Consider the following 25,202-nt stretch of genomic DNA (forward strand, 5'->3'; position numbering starts at 1 on the left):
GGGATTGGATACGAAAACAGGATCCAACATTCTGCTGTCTACAAGAAACACACCTCAACCACAAAGACAGGCACCTACTCAGAGTAAAGGGCTGGGAAAAGGCCTATCAAGCAAACGGACCTAAGAAACAAGCAGGTGTGGCCATACTAATCTCTAACAAAGTTGACTTCAAACTTAAATCAATCAGAAGAGATGGAGAGGGACATTTTATACTCATAACAGGAACAATTCATCAGGATGAAGTCTCAATTCTGAACATCTACGCCCCTAATATAAAAGCACCCACGTATGTAAAAGAAACATTACTAAAACTCAAGGCAGCCATCAAACCACACACACTAATAGTTGGAGACTTCAACACTCCTCTCTCACCAATGGACAGGTCAATCAAACAGAAACCTAACAGAGAAATTAGAGAATTAATGGAGGTAATGAAGCAAATGGACTTAACAGACATCTATAGATAATTCCACCCAAACAGGAAAGAATATACCTTCTTCTCTGCAGCTCATGGAACCTTCTCGAAAATTGACCACATACTCGGTAGCAAAGCTAACTTACACAGTTACAAAAAAATATTAGTAACCACCTGCGTGTTATCAGATCACCATGGATTAAAGTTAGAATTCAACAACAATGCTACCCCCAGAAAGCCTACAAACTCATGGAAACTGAACAGTCAACTACTGAACCATACCTGGATTAAGGAAGAAATAAAGAAAGAAATTAAAGTCTTCCTTGAATTCAATGAAAATAAAGAAACAACATACTCAAACTTATGGGACACTATGAAAGCAGTGCTAAGAGGAAAGTTCATCACACTAAGTGCCCACTTAAAGAAAACAGAGAAAGCACATATTGAAGACTTAACAGCCCACCTGAAAGCTCTAGAAAAAAAAGAAGCAGACTCACCTAGGAGGAGTAGAAGATTGGAAATAATCAAACTGAGGGCTGAAATCAACAAAATAGAAACACAGAAAACAATCCAAAGAATCAATGAAACAAAAAGCTGGTTCCTGGAGAAAATCAACAAGATTGATAAACCCCTATCCAAACTAATCAAACGGCAGAGAGAGAACACGCAAATTAATAAGATCAGGAATGAAAAGGGGGACATAACCACAAACACAGAGGAAATTCAGAGAGTCATTAGATCTTACTACAAAAGCCTGTATGCCACTAAACTGGAAAATGTAAAAGAAATGGACACTTTTTTAGATAAATACCATTTACCAAAATTAAACCAGGACCAGGTGAACAATCTAAACAGACCTGTAAGTCGCGAAGAATTAGAAGCTGTTATCAAAAACCTCCCTACCAAAAAAAGCCCAGGGGCCAGATGGGTTCAATGCAGAATTCTACCAGAACTTCCAAGAAGACCTAATTCCTATACTCCTCAATGTATTCCACAATATAGAAACAGAAGGGTCATTACCAAATTCCTTTTATGAAGCTACAGTTACTCTGATACCAAAACCACACAAAGACTCAACCAGGAAAGAGAATTACAGGCCGAACTCACTCATGAATATCGACGCAAAAATCCTCAACAAAATACTGGCAAACCGAATCCAAGAACACATCCGAAAAATTATACATTATGATCAAGTAGGCTTCATTCCTGAGATGCAGGGCTGGTTCAACATACGAAAATCTATCAATGTAATCCAGCATATAAATAAACTGAAAGAAAAAAACCATATGATCATTTCATTAGATGCTGAAAAAGCATTTGACAAAATTCAACATCCATTTATGATAAAAGTATTGGAGAGATTAGGGATACAAGGGTCATACCTAAATATAATAAAAGCTATATACAGCAAACCGACAGCCAACATCAAATTAAACGGAGAGAAACTCAAAGCCATCCCGCTTAACTCAGGAACACGACAAGGCTGTCCACTTTCGCCATACCTCTTCAATATAGTGCTGGAAGTTCTAGCAATAGCAATAAGACAACATAATGGGATCACGGGGATTCGAATTGGAAAGGAAGAAGTTAAACTTTCGTTATTCGCAGATGATATGATAGTGTACATAAGCGACCCCCAAAACTCCACCAAAGAACTTTTACAGCTGATAAACAGCTTTAGTAATGTGGCAGGATACAAGATCAACTCCAAAAAATCAGTCGCCCTCTTATACACAAAGGATATGGAAGCAGAGAGGGAAATCAGAGAAGCTTCTCCATTCACGATAGCCACAAACAGCATAAAATATCTTGGGGTAACTCTAACCAAGGAAGTGAAAGATCTATTTGACAAGAACTTTAAGGCATTGAAGAAAGAAATTGAGGATACCAAAAAATGGATGGACATCCCTTGCTCTTGGATTGGGAGGATCAACATAGTAAAAATGGCAATTCTACCAAAGGCAATTTATAGATTCAATGCAATCCCCATCAAGATCCCATCAAAATTCTTCACAGATCTGGAGAGGACAATAATCAACTTTATATGGAAAAACAAAAAACCCAGGATAGCCAAAACAATCCTATACAATAAAGGATTGTCTGGAGGCATTACCATCCCTGACTTCAAACTCTATTACAGAGCTACAGTAATGAAAACAGGGTGGTACTGGCATAAAAACAGAGAAATCGACCAATGGAATCGAATAGAAGACCCGGATTTAATCCCACAAACCTATGAACACCTCATTTTCGATAAAGGAGCTAAAAGTATACAATGGAAGAAAGAAAGCATCTTCAACAAATGGTGCTGGCACAACTGGATGTCAACTTGTAGAAGAATGAAAATAGACCCATATCTATAACCGTGCACAAAACTCAAGTCCAAATGGATTAAAGACCTCAATATCAGCCCGAAAACACTGAACCTGATAGAAGAGAAAGTGGGAAGTACCCTACAACAGATGGGCACAGGTGATCGCTTCTTAGGTATAACCCCAGAAGCACAGACATTAAGGGCAACATTGAATAAATGGGACCTACTAAAACTGAGAAGCTTCTGTAAAGCAAAGGACACTGTCACTAAGACACAAAGGCAACCTACTGACTGGGAGAAGATCTTCACCAACCCCACAACAGACAAAGGTCTGATCTCCAAAATATATAGAGAACTCAAGAAACTAGACTTTAAAAGGCTAATTAACCCAATTAAAAAATGGGGCACTGAACTGAACAGAGAATTCTCAACAGAAGAAGTTCAAATGGCCAAAAGACACTTAAGGTCGTGCTCAATCTCCTTAGCAATCAGGGAAATGCAAATCAAAACAACTTTGAGATATCATCTTACACCTGTCAGAATGGCTAAAGTCAAAAACACCAAGGATAGCCTTTGCTGGAGAGGCTGTGGAGGAAGGGGTACCCTCATCCATTGCTGGTGGGAATGCAATCTTGTGCAACCACTGTGGAAGTCGGTGTTTCGGTTTCTCAGGAAATTCGGGATCAACCTACCCCTCGACCCAGCAATACCACTCTTGGGAATTTACCCAAGAGATGCTCTATCATATGTCAAAAGCATTTGTTCAACTATGTTCATAGCAGTATTATTTGTAATAGCCAGAACCTGGAAACAACCTAGATGTCCTTCAATGGAAGAATGGATGAAGAAAGTATGGAATATATACACATTAGAGTACTATGCTTCTGTAAAAAACAATGACTTCTCAAATTTTGCATGCAAATGGATGGAAATAGAAAACACTATCCTGAGTGAGGTATCCCAGACCCAAAAAGATGAACATGGGATGTACTCACTTATAATTGGTTTCTAGCCATAAATAGGGGTCACGGAGTCTACAATAGGCAAAGCTAAAGAAGCTAAGTAAGAAGGTGAACCCAAGGAAAAACATATAGTTATCCTCTTGGATAAGGGAAGTAGACAAAATTGCCGGGGAGAAAAGTGGGATGTTGGGGGTGGGGTGGGATGGGGGTATGGGGAGATGGGGTGAGAAAAGGTAGAAGGGAAGGAGGGGGGACTTGGGGAAACAGGAGGATCGGGATAAAGGAAGGTTGGATAGGGGAGCACGGAACCCCATTTCTTAGTTAAAGGACCCACTTTAGGATGGGCAGGAGACTTGACCCTAGAGGGGCTCCCAGGTGCCCAAGCTGAGGCCCCCAGTTAGTTCCTTGGGCAGCTGAGGATAGAGAACCTGAAATGACCCTATCCTAGAGAAATACTGACGAATATCATGCATATCATCCTAGAACTTTCATCTGGCGATGGATGGAGATAGAGACAGAGACCCACACTGGAACACTGGATAGAGCTCCCAAGGTCCCAAGGAGGAGCAGAAGGAGGGAGAACATCAGCAAAGAAGTCGGGACCACGAGGGGTGCACCCACCCACTGAGACAGTGGAGCTGATCTACTGGGAGCTCACCAAGGCCAGCTGGACTGTTACCAAAAAAGCATGGGATAAAACTGGACTCTCTGAACATGAGAACAATGAGGGCTGATGAGATGCCAAGGACAATGGCACGCGGTTTTGATCCAACGCAATGTACTGGCTTGGTGGGAGCCTAGCCAGTTTGGATGTTCACCTTCCTAGATATGGACGGAGGGGGGAGGACCTAGGACTTACCACAGGGCAGGGAACCCTGACTGCTCTTTGGACTGGAGAGGGAGGGGGAGAAACGTGGGGGGAAAGGGAGAGGGGTGGGAGGAGGGGGAGAAGAATGGGAGGAGGGGGAGCGAAATGGGAGTCTGGGAGGAGGTGGAAATTTGTTTTTTTTTCTTTCTTTTCTTTATTCTCCTTTTATCAATAAAAAAAATAAAGAAAAAAAAAGATATTCATCAATCTGACTACAGGACAAGGCCAGTTCAGGCCCCCTCTCCTTTATTGCTTAGGGTCTTAGCTGGGGTCATCCTTGTGGATTCCTAGGAATTTCTTTTTTTTTAAAGATTTATATATTTATTACATATACAATGTTCTGCCTACATGTATGTCTGCACGCCAGAAGTCAGATCTCATTACAGATGGTTGTGAGTCACCATATGGGTGCTGGGAATTGAACTCAGGACCTCTGGAAGAGCAGCTAGCTAGTGCTCTTAACCTCTGAGCCACCTCTCCAGACCAGATTCCTAGGAATTTCTCTAGTGTCAGGTTTCTAGCCCTTTAATGGCTCCCTCAATCAAATATTTCTTTGCTTGCTCTCATCTCTGTCCTTCCTCCATCTCAACTATTCTGTTCCCTCAAATTCTCCTCCCCCACCTGCCCTTTTCCCATCCTCTTATTCTCAATTATAAATGTCTGGCCCTAACTTGACTTGCTCCTTGCCAGCTTTCCTTAACTTATATCATCCCGTCTATCCTTTGGCTTCTGGACTTCTCCCATTCTCTTCTTTAAATCTTCCTCTTCATCCATGGGTTGCTGTGGAGCTGGATGACTAGCCCCCAATGGGGATTGCATTGAATCTCTACATTGTTTTTGGTAGGATTGCCATTTTTACTATGTTGATCCTACCTATCCAAAAGCATGGGAGATCTTTCCATTTTCTGGTGTCTTCTTCAATTTCTTTCTTTAAAGAATTGTCGAATAGGTCTTTAACTTGTTTGGTTAATGTTACCCCAAGATATTTTATTTTATTTGTGGGTATTGTAAAAGGTGGTGTTTCTCTGTTTCTCTCTCAACTTCTTTATCATTTGTATATAGGAGGGCTACTGATATTTTTGGATTGATCTTATATCCTGCCACATCACTGAAGGTATTTATCAGCTGTAGAAGTTCTCTGGTAGAGTTTTTGGGATCACCTATATACACTATCATATCATCTGCAAATAATGAAAGTTTAACTTTTTCCTTTCCAATTTGAATCCCCTTGATCTCCTTTTGCTGTCTTATTGCTATAGCGAAAACTTCAAGAACTATGTTGAAGAGATATGGAGATAGTGGACAGCCTTGTCTTGTTCCTCATTTTAGTGGAATTGCTTTCAGTTTCTTTCCATTTAATTTGATGTTGGCTGTTGGCTTACTGAATATTGCTTTTATTATATTTAGGTGTGTTCCTTGTATCCCTGATTTCTCCAAGACCTTTACCATGAAGGGGTGTTGGATTTTGTCGAATGCATTTTCAGATTCTAATAAAATGATCATATGTTTTTGCCTTTCAATTTATTTATATGATGGATTACATTGATATATTTTCCTATGGTGAACCAGCCCTGCATCTCTAGGATAAAGCCAGCTTGATCATGGTGGATGATTTTTTTTTGATGTATTCTTAGATTCAGTTTGCCAGTATTTTATTGAGTAGTTTTGCATCCATGTTCATGAGTGAGATTGGTCTGTAATTCTCTTTCTTGGTTGGATCTTTTTGTGGTCTTGGTATCAGGATAACTGTAGCTTCATAAAAAGAGTTTGGCAATGACTCTTCTGTTTCTATTATGTGGAACACTTTGAGGAGTATAAATATTAGCTCTTCTTGGAAGTTCTGGTAGAATTCTGCACTAAAACCATGTGGACCTGGGATTTTTTTTGGTTGGGAGGTTTTTGATGACAGCTTCTATTTTCTTGCAGTTTATAGGTCTATTTAAATTGTTCGCCTGGTCTTGATTTAATTTTGGTATATGATATCTATCTAGAAAAATGTCCATTTCCTTTACATTTTCCAATTTTGTAGAGTACAGGTTTTTGTAGTATGGCCTAATGAATCTCTGAATTTCCTCAGTGTCTGTTGTTATGTCCCCCTTTTCATTTCTGATTTTGTTAATTTGGATGTTCTCTCTCTCTCTCTCTCTCTCTCTCTCTCTCTCTCTCTCTGCCTTTTGATTAGATTGGATAAGAGTTTGTCTATCTTGTTGATCTTCTCAAAGAACCAGCTCTTTGTTTCATTAATTCTTTGTACTGTTTTCTTTGTTTCTATTTTGTTGGTTTCAGCCCTCAATTTGATTATTTCCTTTCTTCTACTCCTCCTGAGTGAGTCTGCTTCTTTTTGTCGTAGAGCTTTCAAGGTGTGCTGTTAAGTCACTGTGCGTTTCCTCCATTTTCTTTATGTGAGCACTTAGTGCTATGAACTTTCCTCTTAGCACTACTTTCATAGTGTCCCATAGGTTTGGGTACATTGTGCCTTAACTTTTGCTGAATTCTAGGAAGTCTTTAATTTCTTTCCTTATTTCTTCCTTGACCCAGGGGTGGTTCAGTAGTTCACTGTTCAATTTTCATGAGTTTGTAGGCTTTCTGAAATTAGTTGTTGTTAAATTCTAACTTTAATCCCTGGTGATCTGATAAGACACAGGGGCTTACTCCAATTTTTTTATATCTGTGGAGGTTTTTTTTGTTATTGAGTATGTGATCAATTTTAGAGAAGGTTCCATGAGGTGCCGAGAAGAAAGTATATTCTTTTGTGTTTGGATGGAATTGTCTATAGATGTCTGTTAAGTCCATTTGATTCATGACATCTGTTAGTTCTCTTATTTCTCTGTTAAGTTTCTGTCTGGTTGACCTCTCCATCGGTACGAGTGGAGTGTTGAAGTCTCCTACTATTAGTGTGTGGGGTTTGATGTGCGATTTAAGTTTAAATAATGTTTCTTTTACATATGTGGGTGCTCTTGTATTAGGGGCATAGATGTTCAGGGTTGAAACTACATCTTGATGGATTGTTCCTGCTATGAGGATAGAGTGTTCTTCTCCATCTCTTCTGATTGATTTTAGTTTGAAATCTATTTTGTTAGATATAAGGATAGTTACACCTGCTTGTTCCTTAGGTCCATTTGATTGGAAAACCTTTTGTAGCCAGTCAAGGCTTCCAGTGGTGGGGCTGTGTTGTATTTGGTTGAGCTGTTGAATCTGTGGTGATCCCTAAACAACCCAGGCTGATGCTAGGACAGAATGTTCATCTCTGAAAACTGACAGCAGGGTCCCATTGCCAAGGACAACATCCACACAACTCATTTAAACATAGAGGTCAAGCTGGTGCCTACAAGGACCTTTACCCCCATGTTCTGCTCTCATTGGTGCGAGGAGATACTCTGCAGGCTATGGAAAGAGAAACCTGGACACCAGCCACAAAATCCTTGACCTACGGTCTGTCCTGTCTGCAATATGTGCTGGGGCAATGGTTGTGCAGAACTTGTGGGAGTGGCCCACCAATGACTGGTTTAACCTTTGACCCGTGCCCTTCATTACCTGAATGGCCATGGAACAGACACTGGATAGCTCAAAGACTTAAGGTAAAACCATACACAACTAGCAAAATAAAACAATGAAATGATCCCTAATGATATTCTGCTACAGTGCCTTGTTCAGTGGTCATCAGAGAGGCTTCCTCTGGCATCAAATGGGAGTGGGTACAGAGACCCACAGCCAGACATTATGTGGGGATAAAGGCTAAATTGGAGGTCTCCAATGGGTCCCTCCTCTCTGAGATTTGGGAGCCTCAGAGAAGATAGGGAGGAAAGATTGTAGAAGTCAGAGGGGATGGAGGACACCAGAAGAACATGGTAGACCAAATCAACTAAGCAGGGCTCATATGGGCTCACAGAGACTGAAACAGCAAGCCCAGGGCCTGTACAGATCTGCGCCAGGCCCTCTATGTATGTTGTATGGCTATTAGCTTAAGTGTGTTCGCGGGACTCCTAACGGTGGGAACGAATGTGTCTATGGCTCTTTTGCCTGCTCTTAAGATTCTTTTTCTCCTATTGGGTTGGCTTGCCCAGCCTTGATGTGAAGGCTTTTGCCTTGTCTTGTTGTATCTTGTTTTTTCCTTTTTGGCTGTAGTCTCTTGGAGGCCTGTTCTTTTCTGAAGAGGAAACCAAGGGGGAGTGGGCCTGGGAGAGAGGAGAGGTTGGTGGAGCTGGAAGGAGTGGAGGTAGGAGGAACTGTGGTCAGGATGTATTGTATGAGAGAAGAATCAATTTTCAATTTAAAAAAAGTGAAAGGTAAGGGAAAACACCAAGGATGTCCCCTGACTTCCACATGTGTGCTATGACACACACATCTATACACACTCACCACACACACACACACACACACACACACACACACACACACATGTACACGTACATCCCTGACAGAGAGGGAAGGGAAGATTCTCAAAAAGTATATATTTGGGGACTGGAGAGATGGCTCGGTGGTCAAGAGCACTGGTTGCTCTTTCAGAGGACCCGAGTTCAATTCCCAGCACCCACATGGCAGCTCACAACTGTCTGCAACCCCAGTTTCAGGAGATCTGACACCTTTACACCAATGCACATAAAATAAAGTTAAGTAAATTTTTTTAAAAAAGAAGTATATATTCAGGGCAGTGAGATAGTTCAGTGGATCAGTGGGTAAGAAAGCCTGCCACCAAGTCTGAAAACCTGACTTCAATCCCTAGGACCCTCACAGTGGGCGGAAAGAATTGATTTCATCCTGCAAGCTGTCCTCGGACCTCCACATACATAGTGTGGCATGTAAATGTTCTGCATCATAGATAGAAAGATAGATAGATAGATAGATAGATAGATAGATAGATAGATAGATAGATAGATAGATAGATAGATAGATGATAGATAGATAGATGATAGATAGATAGATAGATAGATAGATAGATAGATAGATGATAGATAGATACATAGATAGATAGAAAGATAGATGATAGATAGATAGATAGATAGATGATAGATAGATAGATACATAGATAGATAGAAAGATAGATGATAGATAGATAGATAGATAGATAGATAGATAGAAAGATAGATGATAGATAGATAGATAGATAGATAGATAGATAGATGATAGATAGATAGACAGACAGACAGATAGATGAGAGATTTTTTCTTCTTCACACTTTATTTTATTGTGTCTTTTGCCAGCATATGTATCTGTGTACCGTGTGCATCCCTATTACCCTCAGAGATCAGAGGAGGACATAAGATGGGTGGTTATGAGCCACCATGTGGATGCTGGAATCAAATCCAGGTGCTCTGCTTTTACAGTCAGTACTGTTAACCACTGAGCCATCTCTCTAGTCCCTCACTTCCCTAAATAAGCAATTTTAAAGCATATCTTTGTGATGACTCACAAATTATGTCTAGAAAGAGTATAGTTCAACATGGTCCCTGAAAAGGACGTGATTATTCTTACTTTTTGCTTTTCACCATGGGCATGCACTACTTTATAGGGTCTCTGTTAGGTCATATTTTCATATATGTATACACTGTAGTATGACCATATTTAACCTCTCACTCTCTCTTGACCACTCCCTCTCCTCAAATATCTTCCTACATCTATGTCTTTGAAAAAAAAAAAAGCAAAGGGGCAAGTGTCTCACTATGCTGCCCTGGCTAGCGTGGAACTCACTATGTGGACTAGGCTGGTCTTGAACTCACAAGAGATTCACTTACCTCTGTCTCCCAAATGCCAAGAAGGCAGGACTAGCAGACCAGGGAGCCCCAGAGCTCTGTGCCTTCCCAGCACTGAGATTGCAAGCCTGTGCCAGCACACCCAACGTTTTCCGTGTGGTCTAGACCTCATGTCTGTGCGTATGTGGTGTGTGCTTTTACTGACTGAGCTATTTCCTCCAACCAGGGCCATTGGTGGGAGGGGGTAAATGGTCCAGTTAAGGCTAGAAATCCTGGGACCTCACTACTGTGTTTTCCCTTCAGCTTTAACAAGCAATCAGCCGGTGGCCCTAGTTACAGATCATCCCTACTGCAAGGCAAAAGACACACAAATGTAAAATGAATATGGTCCTATCTTCAAAGAGATTTGACAAATGACTCAGAAAAAAAAATCAATTCTTATCCACAGACTGAAGATGTAGCCCAGTTGATAGAGTCCTTGCCTAGTGTGAGCCCCCAGTTCTAGCCCCCAAAACCACATAAAACCATGGCACACACACCTCCCCACAGACATGCACACAAAAATAAACATTAAAATATCAAATAAAGACAGATCTACCCTTTCCAGGTACTCCACAGCCACATGTGAGCTAGTGGCTGCCACACTGAACAATCTAGGTACAGATCCTTTCACCCTTTCAACAAAAGCTCGGGGAAGAATCCTCTTTCCAGCTACCATTTCAATTATCCGAAGTTCAAAGTTATGAAGGTTAATATTCAGGAGGATGCCTATATGTTTTTCTTTGGGTTCACCTTCTTATTTAGCTTCTCTAGGAACATGAATTATAAGCTCAATGTCCTTTATTTATGGCTAGAAACCAAATATGAGTGAGTACATCCCATGTTCCTCTTTTTGGGTCTGGCTTATCTCACTCAGGATAGTGTTTTCTATTTCCATCCATTTGTATGCAAAATTCAAGAAGTCCTTGTTTTTTACTGCTGAGTAATACTCTAATATGTATATATTCCATACTTTCTTCATCCATTCTTCCGTTGAAGGGCATCTAGGTTGTTTCCAGGTTCTGGCTATTACACACAATGCTGCTATGAGCATAGTCAAAGTTATGAGTCAGTTATAGCTGTGTGGTTTTGGTTTTGTCTTTATAACATATTAATAATGACTTGACAGCCCTGCAAAGATGACAGTCTCTCAAAATCTAGCAGGCGTTCAATTCATAAAAACACCAGTATTGTGTATGTTTTTCCCTTCAGGCGCTGGCCATGGCTCCTTTCTTTAAGGAGAGAAGTACCTGTTATTTCTGCATGTGATATTTGGAAAGTCCTGTGTACTTGAAATGCTGATATATCTGCTGCCTCCAATGCATTGACTCACTAGAGAAAAGTCCCAAGGAGGAGGACATACTGTGCCCCCATTGCTGTGTTGTCTCTTTGAAGGAAGGCATCCTACTGGCGACCCTGTTGAACCACCTGGTTACCAAGGTTAAAAGACTAGTGCCGCGACTGAACCATATTCTTAAAATGGATCCAAGGATGAAGATATTTCAAGGTAAGAAGTCTTACCAACAACTCCAGACCCATAAAGCACTCTTGGAAATCAAACTTTCCAACATCTCCCTGTTAGATTTTGAACATTCACTTAATGCCAAGAACCTCAAATTTCATTCTTCCCAAAACACAACAGCTCTCCCTTCTCTGAGTATAAATTAGAACTAAGTGAGAAAATTGCTTGCCTCTGACTCCTGAGTGCTGAGACTAAATACCGTGCACCTGAGTATATGTGTGTGTATGAAACATACAATACAGACTGTATATCATAAAATGTATATTATAATACATATTACAACATATGACAATATTATAGTATGTATATATATATATATGAGTGTTTGTCTGCATGTGTATGCATGTGTGTGTCTGTTCACCATATGCATGCAGTGCCCATGGAGGCCAGAAGACATTGGATCCCCTGAAACTGGAGTTACAGGTGGTTGTGAGCTGCCATCTGAGTGCTCAAAACTGAATCTAGATTCTTCAAAAGGCCAACAACTGCTCTTTACCACTGAGCCATCTCCCCAGCCCATCCTTCTGGAATTTGTTTGTTTATTGATTATTAAGATTTATTTAAGTATTGTGTTCTGCCTGCATATACACCCACACACTAGAAGAGGGCGCCAGATCTCATTAGAGATGATTGTGAGCCACCAGGTGGTTACTGGGAATTGACCTCAAGACCTCTGGAAGAGCAGCCAGTGCTCTTGTGCTCTTAACCTCTGAGCCATTTCCATTTCTCCAGCCCTTTTTTGTTTTGGTTTGGTTTTTGGTTTTTTGAATATATATATATATACACACACACACACACACACACACACACACACACACAGTTTCTCTGTAGACAAGGTTGGCCTTGAACTCATAGAGATCTACCTGCCTCTACCTCCAGGGTGCTGGAGTTAAAAGAATGCTTTAAGGGGCTTCCCAGCCCCTCCTGGAAATTTTTAAGGACAGACAATATTTAGGTCATGCCTCTACTATCCCGTATGGTAACTACTGGTAGTTACTGAACACTTGAAATAAGGCCTGTATAATAATGATAGTTTGAATAATCTTATTGAGCAAAATATATTGTCACAATACTAATTTTCACGTTGCTTTATAGTTTACTTTCAATTACACTTGTTTTGCATGTGTGTGGGTGCACACGTGCCACAGCTTGTGCGTGTGGAGGTTAGAGGACAGCTTGCGAGAGGCACGTCTTTCCTTCCACCACGAGTGCCCCGAGCTTGAACTCAGAATATCCAGCCGAAAGGATCAGCTTTTGCTAAGCCGTGTTGCCAGTCCTCATATTACTTTTGATGTATTTATAAGAAACTCTAAAAATCTGTGTCCACCTTGAGTTTATTTTAACAACAGTAGCCCAGAAGATAGCCTTTTTATCTGGTTTTTGTTTTGTTTTGTTTTGTTTTTTTTGAGACAGGGTTTCTCTGTGTATCTTTGGAGCCTGTCCTGGAACTCCCTCTGTAGACCAGGCTGGCCTCAAATTCACAAAGATCCGCCTGCCTTTGCCTCCCTGGTAGTGGGATTAAAGGCCTGCGCCACCACGGGCCCGGCTGAAGATAATTTTTCAAATTTGATAGTGTTTTAAGTGACCTGACAGTCTGGTTTGAGGCAGACTTTGATTCTGCAGCACTAGGTTTTCCTGAGACTGTCAGTTCCGACAGGTGCCAGGTGGTGCTGGGATGACTGACTCACTCCACGAGCTGATTAGCAGAAGCCTGCAGCAGCAAGTATGGCCCCTGTCTGACAGGGAGACAGACCTGAAGGGTTCAAAAGTCCCCAGGTAGTTAGGCAGTGGTGGCGCGTGCCTTTAATCCCTGTGAGTTCAAGGCCAGCCTGGTCTACAGGGCAAGTTCCAGGGATTATGTGTACAGACAGTGTAGGCAGCCATTGTGATGGACTAAATCATCCTGGTGCTCAGGGTCCCAGGTAAGTGGCGAAGCCCTTTGATGCTTGTTCAGGTAAACTAAGGCTAGTCACTACACAGGGACACCAAAGCTCATAACTACACCACATGATCTCCAGAGGTTCCACAACACAAGTTAGTGCTGCATTATTGGTGTATTCGGTTTCATATCATGCTTAAATATTTTATTCACTCCTCCGTGTGCATGTGTGCGTGGGTGTGCATGTAGGTATGTAGCTCAGAGGACTCTAACTCTGTACAGTATGTGTGTATGCATGCTCCAGGAATCGAACCCAGGTCTCCAGGCTTTCAAAGCAAGGGCCTTTACTCAGAGCCATCTCACCATCTCCTGTATCATATTTATTCTGCATTGCTGTTATGGTATGTCTTAGGGCAAGGGATGCAATGAAAGTAGATTATCAAAGCCCAGTGGTGTGTATAATGGGCCAAAGTCAAGAGGCCAGTCTAGAGTTACTGGATTCCTGAACCCCTGGCTCATTGGAATGTACAGTCCTTTCTCATTCTCTTTATTCCTAGTGGCTGTGAGAAGTGTGAACACAATAGGTGTGCTTTTGTGCATAAAACAAGTATTGTATCTTCTACCCTTCAAATATTAATTAAACAAATTAAATACTATATGTCAAACACTCAACAGTGTAGAAATTTCCTACTGTGATTTAGAGAAACCTTTTGTGGCTACTGCTTTCATCCTACATATAAAACATCACTTAACTGGGAAGGTCTTGAAATGTTCCACAAAATATCATTTTAAGAGTGAAATTAGTGAGATCTGGCGCCCTCTTCTGGCGTGCAGGCATACATGGAGGCAGAATGTTGGATACATAATAAATCTTTTTTTTAAAAAAAAGAGAGTGGGGCTGGAGAGATGGCTCAGTGGTTAAGAGCACCGGCTGCTCTTCCAGAGGTCATGAGTTCAATTCCCAGCAACCACATGGTGGCTCACAACCATCTGTAATGAGATCTGGTGCCCTCTTCTAGAATGTTGTATACACAATAAATAAATAAATTTAAAAAAAATAAAAAGAGAGAGTGAAATTAAATAAAAGTGATAGAGAAGGAGGACCTGCTTGTTCCTCCCAGCCACTCTGCTAGCTTAGCCCCGAAATAACCACATAGAAACTGTATTCATTAAATCACTGCTTAGCCAATTAGCTCTAACTTCTTATTGGCTAGCTCTTACATTTTAATTTAACCCATTTCTTTTAATCTGTGTATCGCCACGTGGCTTACCAGGTAAAATTCCCAGCATCTGTCTCTGGCGGCTCCATGGCGTTCCTCTGACTCCACCCTTCTTCCTTCCAGCATTCAGTTCTATCTTCCCTGCCTACCTAAGTTCTGCCCTATCAACAGGCCAAGGCAGTTTCTTTATTCATTAATGGTAATGACAGCATACAGAGGGGACTCCCGCATCAAAATGAGGTATATAAGCCTCAACAATAAATATGAAAGACGGAGTCCACATTGCTTTTCTTTGCTGAACTGCTGGGTTTTTCTCTACACAGTGAACATAACCTTGGATATGGATACAGACACAGCCCACAACCACCTCTTCACCTCTGATGACCTCAGGAGTGTCTACTTTGGGTCTAAGAAACAGGACCAAAAAGAATGTGCAGATTGATTCCACATCTCCACCTGCCTCCTGGGCTCCTCACTCACTGACCGGAGGTAGTGGTGGGAACCAGCAAAGAATGGGATATAGGCATTTGCAAAGAGTCGGTTAATCGACGACCTACTAACCTGTCAGAAGAACATGGATTCTGGACTACAGGTGAGAGAAGTGGAGAGGTCTATACCAGCAGCACTAACCCCTTGACCATGCTCATTGTGAACCCTAGGCCACACAGAATGGGGGTCTTCCTGGACCTCCTAATGAAGAACATTTCCTTTTGGGACCTTAGCTATGGCTCCCCCATCTTTACATTCTTTAACATTTCAGACACAGATTCATTTTGCCCATTCTTTGCTCCAGCAAATTCATATCCAGATGATCAAGAAGTCCTCACCCTCTGTCCTATGATGAATCCAGGCATTTTTAGGCTTCCAGTTAACTCTGAACAAGAAAATGATCCTTGAATATGAAATGTTCTATGGGAGATGGCTGTGTACTTGTAACCATTTAACACTTTAAGTGGGGCTTAATGGGCCATCCTAGTACAGGCATGGAAAACAGTGGTGCTGAGGGTGATGTAAACTATGGGGGCCTGGCTCAAGAGGTTTCATAGGAGAACAATTTAATATGTTGCCTAGAGATGGTTATTTTGGTGAAGAATATGGCTGCCCTTGTCCGAAGAGTCTGTCAAGGCTAAAGTAAAGGGATCTGAATTAATTCCATAGGCAAAGGAAATCTCAAAACAATGTAGTGTTGACACTGTTGTGTGGTTATCAATGTTCACTCTTATACAGATCTATAAGGAAAAGGAATAAGCCAAGCAAGAAAAAATATAAAAAGTACAATTTGAGGAGAAAAAAGGTAGCAGGAAGTGGGATGGGAACTAAGTCCTGTGTTCAAGGAAATAAACAGATTAAGAAATAGAGGAGCTGGAGAGATGGCTCAGAGGTTAAGAGCACTGGCTACTTTTCCAGAGGTATTGAGTTCAATCCCCAGCAACCCCACAGTGGCTCACAACCATCGATAATGATCTGGTGCCTTCTTCTGGTCTGCAGGCGTATATGCAGGCAGAACACTGTATACATAATGACTGAATAAAATTGAATAAAAAAAGAAAAGGTGATAACCTCAGAGCAAGATCCCACCAAGCTAAGTTTCCAAGTTTTGAAAAGGGATTAAGAAGTTCAGAGCCCAGTGTGGTGGTACATGCTTTTAATCCCAGCTCTCTAGAGGCAAAGGCTGGCGTAATCTATATATTTAAAACCAGCCTGGTCTATAGAGCAAATTCTAGGACAACCAAGCTAGGCATTGAAAGTAACCATTGATGAGGGGGGCATGTTCCAGCTCTAGCAAGCAGCAGAACTTGGCTGGTTCAGTCACATGGTTTTGACTGTTGAGTCAAGGATACAAGAAAGGGGTTATAGACTCTCCCTCTGATAATAAAGAAAACCACTGAGGCCTGGCATGTGGCAAGGGGTTGCCACTGTATAAAGGTGAAGCCTGGATTGCTTTGGGACCCAAAACGTTAGAGATGCCAGAATCTTGGGACTGAGAGCTGTTAACAGGGAGTGGAATCAGTCCAAGAGAAAGAAGTGTGTTGCAGTCAACAAGCCAATGGGAATTGGAAATCTGAAGAGTGTTTTGACATCAGACATGGAGATGCAGAGTTTGGAGTTTGCCCAGCTGATTTTTGGTCTTACTTTGGTCAGTATTTCCTCACTATGTTCCCTTTCCTCCATTTTGGAGTGGTAATGTATATCCCGTGCCATTATATGTTGGAAGTATGTGATCTTTTTTATCTTGACCTTATAGGAGATTACAGGTAAAAGATTGCATGAATCTAAAAGAGACTGAACTTTTAAACATTGTTGAGACTGTGATAGATTATGGGGACTTTTGAAATTGGACTAAATGCAATTTTTTTCCTTTTTTTTTTGTTTTTGTTTTTGTTTTTTCGAGACAGCATTTCTCTGTCGCTTTGGAGCTTGTCCTGGAACTAGTTCTTGTAGACCAGGTTGGCCTTGAACTCAGATATCCGCCTGCCTCTACCTCCCAAGTGCTGGGATTAAAGGAGTGTGCCACAACCACCTGGCTGAACTAAATGCATTTTTCAATGTTATATATACAAGTCCACAGGAGCCATGGAGAGGAATGTAGTGGTTGAACAGATATGGCCCCCATAGACTCATGTGTTTGAATGCTTGGCCCATAGGGAGTGGCACTATTAGGAGGTGTGGCCTTATTGGAGGAAGTGTCTCACTGTGGAAGCAGGCTCTGGGGTCATATATGTTCAAGCCACACCCAACACACCTCCTCCTTCTGCTATCTGGGGATCAAGATGTAGAACTCTCAACTTCTTCTCCAGAATCATGTCTGCCTACGCACCACCATGACCCTCCATATGATAAAGGACTGAACCTCTGAAACTGTAAGCCAGCCCCAATCAAATGTTTTCCTTTATAAGAATTGCTGTGTTGACATTTTGAAGCCCATTCTCTTTGGACGAATACCTTGCTCAGCCTAGATATAGTGGGGAGGGCCTTGGTCCTGCCTCATAGCAATGTACTAGATTTTGTTGACTCCCCATGGGAAACCTTATCCTCTTTAAGTAGATGGGGAGTAGGGGAGGGGGAAAAGGAGGGGAGGGAGTAGAAACTGGGATTGGTATGTAAAATGAGAAACTTTTTTTTAATTAAAAAAAAAACAAAATAAAAAAATTGCTGTGGTCATGGTGTCTCTTCACAGCAATAGAAACCCTAACTAAACCACCTAGTAAGCACGAGCCCCTATGTTCAATCCTCAATCCCAAACAAAGTATAAAACAAAGGCGAGAACAGGGCCAAGTATACAGTTCTGTGGCAGAGCATTTCCTTAGCATTTGTGAGGTCCTCAGTTCAAATCCCAGCACTACAACATGATAGATAGATAGATAGATAGATAGATAGATAGATAGATAGATAGATAGATAGATAGATAGATTTTAGATAGGTAGATAGATAAACAGACAAATAAGACACGCATAGTGATATAATCACAGAACTTGAGAGGTAGAGGTGAGACAATCAGAATTTCAAAGTCATCTTTGGCAACATAGAGAGACCAGCCTAGACTATATGAAACACTGTTTCAAAAAGCTAAAGGGGCCAAATTTGAAGAACATGCCTTTTATCCCAGCACTCAGAGACAGGTGTATCTCTATGGGTTTGAGGCCAGCCTGGTCTACAGAGTGAGTTCCTGGACAGCAGGACTACACAGAGAAACCGTCTCAACAAAAGTTAAAAGAGGACCAATGAGATGGCTCAGCAGTTAAAAGTGCTTGTTTCTGATCCGAGATACCTAAGTTTGATCCTTGGGTTCCACATGGTAGAAGAAAACCAATTCCCTCAAGATGCCTTCTGGATTGCACACACACACACACACACACACACACACACACACACACACAATCAAATATGATTGAATTTCTCACACATACCCAAAATAAAATTAAATGTGACTGAATTTCTCATTTCATGACATTTAATTTTTTTTTTCAGGAGTGAGAGTATAAGTAAGGAAGTCAAGACCATGAAGGGTTTACCCACTGAGACAATGTGCCTGAGCTAATGGTAGCTCACCAACTCCAACTGGATTGGGAATGAACGAGCATGGAATCAAACTAGTCCCTCTGAATGTGGTTGACAGTTGGGGCAGACTGAGGGGCCAATGACAAAGGCACTGGAAGTTGTCTCTACTGCATGTACTGGCTTTTGGGATCCTATTCTCTTTCAATGTATACCTTGCTCAACCTGATGCAGTGGGGAGGGCCTTGAACTTTCCACAGAGCAGGGTACCTTGCCCTCTCTTAAGATTGGAGGGGGTTACAGGGAGGGTGTGTAGAGGGAGTGGGAGGAGGGGAGGAAGTGGTAATTTGGATTGTAATTTTTTTAATAATAAAATTTAAAAAACCAATTCCCTCAAGATGCCTTCTAAATAACACACACACACATTCACTCACTCACTCACACATTTTATGACATCTAGTTTTTATTTATTTTTTGGTTTTTTCAAGACAGGGTTTCTCTATCTATAGCTTTGGAGCCTGTCCTGGAATTAGCTTTTGTAGACAAGGTTGGCCTCAAACTCACAGAGATCCAGCCGCCTCTGACTTCTGAGTGCTGGGATTAAAGGTGTGCACCACCACTGCCCAGCTCCTAACATCTAATTTCTAGCCCCATGATTTCCACCTGATTTCACGTTTGTTATTTTTCAATGGGAAGCGGAACCTGTCACAGTGCACACATGGAGGTCAGAGAACAACCTTTGGGAGTCAGTTCTCTCCTTCCACCATGAGATCCCAAGTTGAACTCAGGTTGTCAGGCTTGGCAGCAAGTGCCTTTCTTTACCCACTGATGGGCACCAAAAGGCAGGATAAGGTGGATGATACTCCAAAGTCTTGGGGGAGGGACAAGTCTGAGCTGGGTAACAGAGGTATGTGGATGTGTGTAAACAAACCTATGAACAATGAGGGTGACAGTATTTATTTCCTGTAACAAAATCCCACAGATCAAGTGGCTTAAAGAGCAGAGATTTTTTTTTTCCTCACGGTTGTGGAGGCCGAAAGTTGTCACATGTCAAGGCTGGTTTCTCCTGAGACCTTTCTTTAGTTTGCATATGCTAGCATCTCGTGTCCTGTGATCTTCCCTGTTTGTCTACATCCTGATCTCATCTCTTCCCACCTCTTCTTCATCCTCCTCCTCTCTATAAATGTATATTATATATATATATATGTGTGTATATATATAATTAGCATACAGAGTAATGAATTTCATTATGACTTTGTTTTAAATAGCTTTTCATTTTTATTTGTGTGTGTGCAGGAGCCTACAGAGGCCAGAATGGGACATCAGGACCCCTGGAATTAGAGTTACAAATGAGCTGGGTGGTGGTGGTGCATACCTTTATTTAGTCCCAGCACTCAGGAGGCAGAGGCAGGCGCATCTCTGTGAATTCGTGGCCAGCCTGGTCTACATAGCAAGTTCTAGGACTCAGGGCTAAACAGGCAAAGCCTGTCTCAGGAACAATTAGTAGAGTTACAAGTGATTGTGAGCCACCTGATAAGCGTGCTGTGGATTGAACTCCAGTCTTCTACAAATGTCCTTAAACTGCTGTGCCAAGCCTGCCCCACATTTTTTAACTTATTTTTTTAGTGTGTGTGCCTACACACTGCACACGTTTTGCTACAATGAACATTTGGAGGTCTGCAGACAGCTTGTGGGAGGAAGCCTTCTCCTTCCACCATGTGGGTTCTGAGGATCAAGCTCAGATCACCAGGCTTATATCAAGTACTTTAACCTGCTGAATCATGGATCCGGCTCCTATTAGTCCCCTTTCCTATCCCAATAGTGTCCTGATGTCTTTTAATGAATATATGTGACCTAAAGGATTAGAACACACTGAAACAGCCTGCTGTTACCTTAATCATCCTGTCTCCAAATACATTCACGTCCTGAGGCACCAAGGATTCAAACTTCAATACCTGATTTTGGTGTTTGCCTTTAATCCCAGCACTCAGGAGGCAGAGGCAGGTGGATTTCAGTGAGTTTGAGGACAGCCTGGTCTACAAATCAAGTTCTAGGACAGCCAGGGCTACACAGAGAAATCCTGTCTTGAAAAAACAAACAAACAAACAACAAAACTGATTTGGGGTGAAGACAAGATTCAGTCCATTACTGTGAGTGCTCATATTTGTATTGAGAGGATGTTCTACCTCATGTGTTTATCAGGATGAGACAGAGGGCCCTGGAGATAGGACATGTGAGACAGCATAAGGACCAGTGTGCATGTGTCTGGCTGGGAGAAGAGTAGATAAGACCATAGGACACAGTAACTTCTGTGACAGTAAGAAGCAAATGAAAGACACTTCAACAAAGTGAGTTCCCATGTAAGTTACCCAGGGTAACTTATCCTGGGTCCCTGCAGTTTCCCAGCAAACCCTTGCCTGCCCCAGGCCCCGCACCACCACAATCTCTGGCGCCCCAGCCTCAAGAGAAAGCCAAAACTAAATCTAATGCAGTAACTACTTACTCTGAAGGTACTGAGGTTTCAATTTCTTGAGATTCAGTAGGAATGAGTCTCGATAGTGTTGGGATCAGAGGCATGCTTCGCCACACCAGGCATGAAAGCCCAGTACTCTGAGGGACTAATACCCAGGACAAATAATGCCACTTTCTCTGCTGTGGATCCTAGGTTTGAAGCTTTAGCTGCAACTGCAGAAACCGGCAAAGAGTAGGGGATCATGGGAGAGCAGAGCTCTACAGAGGGCAGACACAGGTGATGTTTTACCTAATGAGTTCCAGAACAGCAAAGACAGACAGTGTCTCCCAAAACAATATAGCTATTGCCTCCCAAAGTCTAATAGCAATTCTTGTTAAAGTTTGGCTCCTGTAAAGAGTTTGCTTTTGTGGTTACTTTGGTTTTAGTTATGGTGACAGGGTCTCTCTATATACGTAGCCCCTGGTTGGCCTAGAACTCGGAAATCCACCCGTCTCTGCCTCCCAAGTGCTGAGGTTAAAGGTGTGCACCATCACCACCCAACTCAGAAATACCTTTAAAGGACCCTGTGTTTATTTTTCCAGAGACTTCTGTACTCACCAGTTCTTTATAGGAGGCAGATTTCGATGAGTTCCAGGCCACCCTTGTCTACAGAGTGAGCTCCAGGACAGCCAGGGCTGTTACACAGGGAAATTCTATCTTGAAAAAATGAAAAACCAAACTCCCCCCCAAAAAAGTATTTCTTAGATAAGAAAAAAGAACGGAGAGAAAAGAGTTAAATGCAGAACATATAACATTACTAGCTCTTTTTGATGTAGCTATTCTTGTTCTTTTTGCAAATATGGCAGCCTCTGACTTAACTAGATTCAGGAGACTTGGACATTTATTACCTTCTTCTGTTTCTTCTAAAGGAAAAGGAATAAAGTCAGAGACATATGGGGAAAATAGTTTGGGACCAGGGAGATGGCTTGACAACCTGAGTTTGACAGCCAGGACCCATGTCAAAGGCTTGATTTGGTGGGGCACATTCGTCATTCCAGCAATCCTACTGAAAAGCAGAGACTAAAGAATCACTCAGAAGTCTGTGGGCCAGGGCTGGAGAGATGGCTCAGTGGTTAAGAGCATTGCCTGCTCTTCCAAAGGTCCTGAGTTCAGTTCCCAGCAACCACATGGTGGCTCACAACCATCCGTAATGGGGTCTGGTGCCCTCTTCTGGCTTGCAGGCATACACACAGACAGAACACTGTATACATAATTAATAAATAAATAAAATATTTAAAAAAAAAAGAAGTCTGTGGGCCAGCTAGTCTGGAGTACACGGTACTGCCTCAACAAGGTGGAAGGCCGGAAGCAGCTCCAGAAATCGACCTCTGGTCTCCACATGTACATCAGAGTATACACACACTGATACTCATACACATATACAAAAAGTAAAGTTAAACCAATTTTTCATTAAAAGAATAAAATGAAATGGTTATGCCAGTGAAGACAGGAGAGCCTGAGACACAAATGTCTTTAAGGGGAAAACAAAAAACTTCACACTCTGAATAAGACCACTCAGATGTAGATGTCCCTGGGGGCCTAGTATCACCCACTGTAAGCCTATACAGTGGTCATCGAGTAGGCCACGCCCACCTATGACATAGATAAGAGTTCAGTTCTTTTTTGAGACAAGGTTTCTCTGTGTAACAGTCCTGGCTGTCCTGGAACTCACTCTGTAGACCATGTTCGCCTCTAACTTAAGAGATCTGCCTGCCTCTGCCTCTCAGTGCTGGGATTAAAGGCGTGCCCAGTTTGGAGTTCAGTTCTTAATTGGGGTTATGGTGAGGCTAGTCCTAGATAATTGTCTGGGCTGGTCAGAACATTCCACAGCACAGAGGCATTCTGCAAGTCACTCCACCAGTTTCCTACCTACTGACCTTTGAAATTCTTTTGTCAGAACTAGAGATCAAATCTAGAACTCCAGGCTAGACTATTGCTAAACTATGAGCCCTTTTTTTGCTCTTTCATCTTATTAGTCTCACTAAATTCCCTGGGCTACCCAGACTATAGTAGTGTACCATCTAGCCTGGCAACACTGGCCTAGCTATAGTTAGCTCATGAACAGTTATTACAGCTCCTTTTTCTAAAAGCTGTACATGCATGGTGTTTTGTCTGCATGTTTATCTATGTAATTCCTGCATGCTGGTACACAGAAGGCAGGAAGAGGGCCTGAAATTGGAACTACAGATGCTAACTCAAACCCCAGTCCTCTGGAAGAGCAGCAAGTGCTCTTCATAACTGAGCCCTCTCTCAAACCTGATAGTTACAGTTCTTAACGGTTACACCCAATCAGTCCCTAGGGAATGCTTACTCCAGGGGAGGACTGACAGAGCTATACAAGCAACAGGGTTGGTCCAGTGTAATCTGAGAGAAACCAGGTGTGGCCAAGGCAGCTGCTCTGGGTCTGATACTGTCGTCTAGTTCCACACATTAGATGTGCTGCTCTCTGCTCCTGGAGACTGAACCCAGGACCTGTGCATGCTAAGCAAGTACTCTACCAAACTATAGCTCACTGCACTTGAAAAAGGGGCAGTGCTTGCCTGGCACGCAAAGGGGCCCTGCACTGGACTTCTGAGTTGGACGCACCACCACCACCACCACAAGCATCCGTCATTTTGTAGATTTCAGTACTTGCCTACTGGTTACTAGGCAAGATGTGCCCACTGGTATTTACTAGTAGCATGAAGGTTATAACTGCACTGATTAGAAACCTGGGCAAGGGCTGGAGAGATGGCTCAGCAGTTAAGGTCCTGAGGTCAATTCCCAGCAACCACATGGGAGGCTCACAGCCATCTATGAGATTTGGTGCCCTATGTGCCAGAACACTATAGATTAAAAAAATAAATCTTTTAAAAAAAAAAGATAGAAAGAAATCTGGTCAAAAGCCCATTGTTGTGGAATACCACTTTAACTATGTAAAGCTGTTACGTTTGTTTGTGTTGTAGAATAATACTTTTACTACGTTAAGGTGTGCTGCTTTTGTTTATGCTGCATTTGTTTAATTAAATGTAAATGTAAAGATGTGTTGCTGTTTCACCTTGCCTGCCTAAGGCACCTGATTGGTCTAATAAAAAGCTCAACAGTCAATAGCTAGAAGTAGAAGGATAAGAGGGGCTGGCAGGCAGAAAGAATAAGTAGTAAGAGAAATCTAGGCTTGAGAGGAAGAGAGGAGAGAAGGAAAACAAAGGAGAAAGAGAGGAAGACCCCAGGGCCAGCCAGCCAGCCAAACTGTCAGACAGACATGGAGTAGAACATACAGAATGAAAGAAAAGACAAAAAGCCCAGGGGCAAAAATGTAGATAAAGAGAAACAGGTTAAAATAAGCTGAAAGAACTAGCAGGACAAGTATAGGGCATTTATAACTAATCATTCCTAACTAGTAAGGTTCCATGACAGGATTTGGGAGCTGGCTGGTGGCCTAAAAGAACGCCTGCTACAGCCTATGGCTCTGAAGATCACAGGACCTAAAGAGGAACATACCACTGTTGTTCGCTAAATGAAGATGTTAAACTACTTGAGTACTTAGGTGTATTTCAACCTTAGCTAGAAAGGCTTCTTTCTGCAGACTGGTTAATAAATGACTACTGAGGCTCAGCCCTAAAGGGACATCTCTACCCCACCCCACCCCACCCCACCCCACCAACCGGACACAGGGAACAAAGCACAGGGCAGAAGGGTGACTGGGGAGAAGAGCTGTGTAAGGCTGTCTTCTGGACACTGCACTGTGCACTAGCTGCAACAGGGTCATCTGCGCACAAATCAAGCAGGAAGCAGTCAGCATCCCA

At 42.1% G+C, this 25,202-nt stretch overlaps 1 pseudogene; it reads left to right on the forward strand.

Moving 5' to 3' along the window:
- The first annotated feature begins 11,509 nt into the window (after positions 1 to 11,509).
- Positions 11,510 to 15,806, forward strand: LOC142857805 (ret finger protein-like 4A; annotated as a pseudogene).
- Positions 15,807 to 25,202: the final 9,396 nt, after the last annotated feature.

The sequence above is a fragment of the Microtus pennsylvanicus genome, chromosome 1, assembly GCF_037038515.1.
Source record: "Microtus pennsylvanicus isolate mMicPen1 chromosome 1, mMicPen1.hap1, whole genome shotgun sequence".
Lineage (NCBI taxonomy): Eukaryota > Metazoa > Chordata > Mammalia > Rodentia > Cricetidae > Microtus > Microtus pennsylvanicus.